The sequence below is a fragment of the Corvus cornix genome, chromosome 1, assembly GCF_000738735.6.
Source record: "Corvus cornix cornix isolate S_Up_H32 chromosome 1, ASM73873v5, whole genome shotgun sequence".
Taxonomy (NCBI): domain Eukaryota; kingdom Metazoa; phylum Chordata; class Aves; order Passeriformes; family Corvidae; genus Corvus; species Corvus cornix.
The window spans coordinates 15,424,902-15,430,901 of NC_046332.1; the positions used below are offsets into that span (position 1 = coordinate 15,424,902).

General features: G+C 39.6%; 1 long non-coding RNA gene across 1 annotated transcript in view; it reads left to right on the top strand.

The window, feature by feature from the left end:
- LOC109144169 overlaps positions 1-5,146 on the top strand; it is an 81,792-nt gene extending 76,646 nt beyond the window's left edge. The window contains exon 3 of the long non-coding RNA XR_005602623.1: positions 4,978-5,146. This is a non-coding gene — a long non-coding RNA (uncharacterized LOC109144169). The remainder of the gene's footprint in view (positions 1-4,977) is intronic.
- The last annotated feature ends 854 nt before the right edge of the window (positions 5,147-6,000 follow it).

Sequence of the window (6,000 nt, forward strand, 5' to 3'; positions counted from 1 at the left end):
AATTCAAGGCCCAACCTGATATTTCCTTAAATAGAAAAATATGGCTCAGCTATACCTAATACAGCATTTGCTTTAATTTAGGGATTTTTATTTTTTATTATTGCAGTTTGCACTGCTGGCTGGCCCTGCCATATAAAATACTTCCTGAATCAACAGCAACAGGAGAATCTGAAATCACTGCCCAATTTCCACCCCTCTAAGGATCAAAGCACGAGAGAGGTCAGGATGATATAGTGGGCTTCCAAGAAGACTAAAAAGTTATTAAACCCCGGTTACAGATAACTTTTGGCTGTTGGGTTACTGCGTATAGATATCTAGGAGAATCACAGGATCATGGTATTTCTAATAATTCTTAACATGCACTTTCTGACACTGATTTTACTTCTAGTAGCTTCTACAAACTCCATGAGCTGAGTGCAGGTGAATCCTGCAGCTCCCCCCCTGGGGAATTCTTGCTGGAGGAGCCTAAGCTACTATTGTGACTTCTGAACATCTTACCAGTTAGATCCTGAAATCTCTGACCTATCGACAGCCAAACCTGCATGGTTTTACCCAGGAGTATATCTACATGGTATTTTTACCCAGCCTGAAGCCAAATCTGTAGAGTCACAGTTGCCAGAAAGGTTGATAGTTCAGCACCTTTTGGTGTATCTGCTGCCTGCTTTGTGCTGTAACAAATCCCCAGAACAGCCACCCAATGTGATTTTGATGTGCCAGGGAACATTCTGCACAGAGATGACTGATTTTTGGTCAGTGAAACAGCTGTGCAGACACTAAAGGAAAGGGTCAAGAGATGGAGCTTTTAACATTTGCACCAAGGCAGAATGTAAGTGACACACACAATAACTGATTTTTAAAAAAGGAAGAGCTGCAATGGCTGTAATCAGTAAGAGCGATTCTTCAGTATTTCAAAGTCAATGGGCTAAACAAGGAAAGTAAACGCTAGGTATGGAAACCAACAGAATGCTCTGCCATGCTCCAGGACATCTTCAGAGCCCTCCCTTCATTTCCTTGCTGCGCCAACAAGCAAGCTATCTTATCTTGTTTCACAGCACTCTATCCATTCTAATCAACTTCAGCTGCAAAGTTTTGCATAACAAAGGCCGGTCCTTCCTGTATTTAATTTTCTCCACATAAAACCATTTTCTTTGCAGCCTTTTGTGTGCCATCCAGCCGCTACCACAAGCATTGCAGCATGAGCTGTTGGCGTTGGTGATGCCAAATGATTTTTGCCTTTTCCTTTTATATATTCTCTGTATTCTTTAGACATGTATTTGCAGCTCTGTAGCTTATTCTTGTATCTGTGGCTGGTTTTCCCAGTACTTTTCCCTACCTCTTCCCTAGGCAGAAAGACAAAACATATTTCAGAGCTCCAAGCCCCAGGGGCTACAAGGCCCCTATCCTATCTTGGTTCTTTCTGGGAACCAAGGCCAAAAACCAGCTCTTCGAGACACATTTTCATAAACAAAGTTTAGTTTCCATCTGAGGGGGGAGGGTTCAGAGAAGGTTGAATGGGGGAAATTGCATGATGACTTACGTCTCTAATTGGTGATTTTTGTCAATTATGCTAATTTGCTGAACTTAAAAAACTGTATTCACCCCATGGGGGGGTGGGCATTTTGTGGACATTTTCCATATCTGCCCCTAGAGGCCTCCAATAAAGACCAACCTTATATTACCTCCTAAACTAATATTATCTTGAAAGTGTGTTGTTTTATTTCTAGGTTTGTTAAGGCATCACTGGCAGAGTTGAGAGATAACCATCCTCTGCTGCCATATTTCCTTCAGCTGGAACATCTTTGTTTCATTGGTTTCTTAGTTAATGAAAGAGTATTAAATGGTTGGTTGCAGAAAACCTCCCAGCTCTTAACATGACAATCATACCTATTTATTGCAGCTTCTGAAAAATAACAACAAAATAAAAAAAAAAAATAGCTGCAGCACTCTCCATTTCATTTAGGGGGCACAGTGAAAAAGGATAAACTTTTCTCAGTTGTTAAAAGCTGGTCCCCAGACAGGGCATCCTCCAGGCATTTCAGAAATGCTTGTGCTAGCACAACAGAAGCCAGGTGGCTTAGAAGGGCAGCACTGGAGAAAACTTCCGCTGCCCATTCAGGGGGCAGCACTAACTCATACCAAACTCAACTGACCATGTATCTCTGGCTAAAATGCACCACTGAGTGAATCAAGATAAAAACATATTATTTCCCTGACAGTTAAATCCTTTCCATAACTGGGTTGTCTTTGAGAAGCAAAATGCCACTAAATATAACTCCAGAAGATGCAGCTCTTCTAGGCTGTGACCTTGGACTTTCTTGGTTTCCCTTAGGGTCTCCGAAAGAAGGCTATGTTTCAAGGCTTCATTCTCAAAATACTCTTAACAGAGGCAAAAGCCCAAACTTGGCATTCAGTCCATGTTTCATTTAAAATTGCATGCTTCTGTGTTTCTGGCTGAAGATCTCTTTCCTGATTTTGGAAAAGTTGAGCCCAACAGAAATACATTTTTCCTTCTTGGTGGTCAGCTCTGAAGACTAAAGTAGCCTAGAAGCTAATCTAGTATCTTATGTAAATTGCTAAGACATATTTTTAATATAGAAAGATTCTGCCTAAATGCAACATAGCCCCTAAATAAACACTTAGTGAATCATTGCAAGGAAGTGCACTGTCAGCTCCCAACAGAGAGAGCACAAGCCGAATGTGAGAGAAATGAACACCACACTGTTCAGAGGGACAAACCACCAAGCAAATGCCACAGACCATATATTACAAAACCAATTGAAGCTCTTTCTTGTGTGAACTGAAATGGAAGAGCATCATAGAGACACTCATCCCTGAAACGCTCCCTGCTCATTCACCCCATTTTTCTTGAATGCATAATTTTCCTTCAAGGGGGATTACAGATCTTCCTCTGGCATCTTAGGTTATATCCTCATCATCTATTTAGAAGTGGCATGGGACCTAAGATCATCCAGAGGGGGTTCTTTCCAGGAATACATGCTTTTTCATAAAATGCTTCATTCTGAAATAAGTACTGTCCTCTGAGGGATGAGGAGACACCTGAGTGCAGCAGTGCCAGGAATGCAAACCATTTTTATCCACATCATCACTGGAAAAGTATTGGAGTGAAAGCTCCTCTGGACCTAGGCCCAGAGGAAAGCCAAAGCACAGGGGTTGAATTAAAACCTGTGGATAAGCCAAGGTACATGAAGTCACACCAAAGTGAAATAGAAATATAGATTTTTAACTTTTAGTAGAAATATATACTAAGTGCTTTAAACATCGAAAAGCTGCAGCAAAGAGATCAGTTTTTACTACAGCAGTGTTACCTTTTCACAGAATTTCTTTACTTTAGACAAAACATAGATAGAACTATACTGTTCACATTTTTCAGATAGAGTGTTCACATAAACAATACGAGCTGATAGAAACTATATATGCGAATCTGTGTAATACCTACGTAACACTTGTGTAAGTCTTACGACTGTTAGACCAGGATAGGTTAAGAAAAGAAAAACTAGAATCATGTGTTAATCTTATTGGTCAATTAACAAATATAATCCACACTTTTGTAAGTTTAGATAATAGAAGAAGAAGCTTTTTTCTACTTGCTGCTGGCCTGCTGCTGCTGCTGTTACTGCTTGGCCTTATCATGTAACCCCTTTGAACTCTACCTTCAGAAAACTGTGAGACTATGAAATAAAGAACTTAGCAGGACAGCAGCCTCCTCTGCTCTTTCACTCTCATCAGAAAAGGAAGCTCAACAGAAAAGCATCCAAGGAGTATAAACAACTTGGAGGTTTTAGCTTGTCTTACACCTTCTGGAAAGATCAGCAATGCTCCTGCTCGTTTTAATGGAATGTTGTGTGGAGACCAGCATGGTGAGGGAGGGAGGGAGGACAGAGACCCACTTGCTAAAGTAGTGTCAGGGCTGTTTCCAGTTCCCTGGTGGCAACACCTGCACATGGAAAACAGATTTGATTGCAAAGGAGCCAACCCCCATCCAATTCTGCAAAGCTCAACACACATGACATGTGTTAAGCTTTGCAGGAACTGGAATTCATGGTCCTTTCCTAACTCTTAGCATTGGACTCTTTCACTGACATTAATGAGCTATAAATCACTCCTGAAGCAGAAGGTTAGTAACTTTTTTTTTTTTAAAGTTACTGGAGAATGGGGGAAGATAAGAGAATTTCACCGTTTAATGCAACAAAGGAGAGGCAAAGTGTAACCAAAAATCCTTTTTCACAACAACAAAGTTAAAATAACATTGAATAAGACAAAGTAATAAAATACCTGAAAATGAACAGCTTCCTGCAACCAACACTACCTTATGGAGAAGAAAAAAATGCCTTTTGACCTTTTCAGAAATCTGATTCTCAGAATCTACACTGTTCTTCCAAAATCCAGTAATTAAATGCATTTATTAAATTTCAATTCAAATTAGAGGATTTTACTGCTTTTAGAATCCTGTGTGTTAGATGAATGAAAAAGATTTAGGGTTTTCTTTTTTACATTGAAAAATCTGGAGTGGTTCTGGGATGATCTGGGAGAAAAAGTCTGAATTAAGACACTAAAAACCTAACATCATAAATGATTTGATTCCATTTTAAAAAGAAAGTCATAAAATATGTGCATTGCTTGAGCAACCATGCAATAGCTTTTTAAAAGTGCAGTGCTAGATAGAAATGTATATTTTGAGTCTAAATAAATCTGAGCTTTGAATTACCCAGCAAAGGGATTTTTCCCTCATATCTTCCAACAAAAATAAAAAGACACTGAGAGTTTAATTTTAGAAATTCTAAAGCAGATTGAAATAAAAAATGTTTTTCATCTTCTCTTTCCATCTCCTTTTTTTAATGTATTTTAATATTTAAATCTTACCTCGTGAAAGCAATAAAAGACCCTCTTCTGCATTCTTTTCTTTCTGTCAGATTTATAGCACCAATTCCATTTTTCTTTCCCATTCTCTCTTCCCAGGTGCTGTGTCAGAGCTTATGAGTGCCACAAAGACCAACTGAGATTAAGCCAGAGGACATTCTAGTTCTAGATCACCATTTGCAAAAACCTACAATGAACTTTAAAGTATTTACGTAAGTCTTTGCTGGATTCAAACCTTATTATGTAGAATAAACAAATTACAGTTTTAGTGGTTTGGAATACCCTCATTAAGCATGCATGAAGTGCCATTTACAAATGGAAAAGGTGTTAAGTGCTTGGGTATATGAATCATTTTATGTTTCTGGAGGACTATGAATCAGGAAACTAAAAAACCACTGAAAATTAAACTATAGTTACAAAAACATGCTGTAGCTCTTACAGGTTCCATAAAATGGTGAAAGTTGCTTTATCTGAAGGCAGCTACACAGAGGATGCAGAAGTCACTGCAAGGTAAAGACATGTGCACACACATTAAGTAATGTCAACTAGGCTAGGCTTGACCTCCTCTACCTCAGTTGATCATTGGGGGCTGGAGAAGAGCCAGTTACTGATAAGTCAGCAATAACTTCCCTTGCAAGTGCATGACATCCTGGCTCATCTGCCTGCATGGCCCAGATGGAGGATACAGAAACCCCACAGAGCAATGAGGTAACGCAAACAGAGGATCCAGTCCCTTCCTCCCCTTTCCCAGGAGATGGGACACTGCTTTCTCCTGTGGAGCTGTGCAGAAGAGACACCCCTGCACCCTGGTCCTTTCCTCACAGTTTTGGTGATAGTTCACCTTGCTTTTTATGCTAATGATATGTAGTAAATAACATGCCCTGATTTATATAGGCACAGAGCACAATGTCTTTTCCCCTCTCACTCATGGAAGGTGAAAAGCACTTTCCCTAAGGGCCTTGCTTGGAAACCTCAGAACAAACTTAAGCATATGCTAGGTTTAAATATCACACTCCCAATGAAATCAACAGACAACTGTGCTTTGCTGAAAAAAAAGCCTAAATTCACTGCCTGTCAGACAATTAAAATGTTACCCTTCCACTCTAGTTTTGCCTAAGTAAA